This window comes from Atta cephalotes (assembly GCF_000143395.1).
Source record: "Atta cephalotes unplaced genomic scaffold scaffold00029, whole genome shotgun sequence".
Taxonomy (NCBI): Eukaryota; Metazoa; Arthropoda; class Insecta; order Hymenoptera; family Formicidae; genus Atta; species Atta cephalotes.
This window is the reverse complement of record NW_012130093.1, coordinates 423,923-424,615: the sequence shown is the minus strand read 5'-3', so window position 1 is coordinate 424,615 and position 693 is coordinate 423,923.

Below are 693 nucleotides of genomic sequence, written 5' to 3'. Positions count from 1 at the left end.
TGTTGAAGTGAATAGAAACTATAGCAAGGGCACATTGAAACATGCTAGAACATGCGACGCGAACAAATCTTATGAAATTGGCCAATCATAACTATGAATGTTATCAAATCTGAATAAGGATGCCGTATAAACGTAATATTTGTGATGTATTCTATTTTCAGTTATTAGTAGTTTTCAAGAAAAAAAAAGAGAGAAAGGAAAGGAAAGGATTACAAAGAAAGAGAAAGGAAAAGAAAAGAAAAGACAAAGGAAGAAAGAATGATATGAAAAGGAGCACAAGATTATTAGGAACAATATATTAATACGTTAGCATCTCTAGAGCCAGTTGTTTCATCTTTTGGTAAATTTTACCTGTTGGTAAGCAGCAAGATCCAATCATATGCGCGGATTACCAAATTTACCACAATAGTGAAGTAAAATTTACTAAAAAGTGAAAACAACTGTCCCTAAGAGCCCTCTCTCTTTCATCAATCTCGGTTAAGTTAACTCACGGTTACATGGGGCACATTTAGGCCCAGTTTTACAACTCATTATTATCCATTATTATTCATTATTACTTAAAATAAGTTAAAGCTTGATTAAAAATTAACCATCAGTTGTAAAATTGGGTCTTAATAAGTCTTACTTATTTATATATAATATATTATATATATATGTATATATATATATATATATATATATATATATATATAT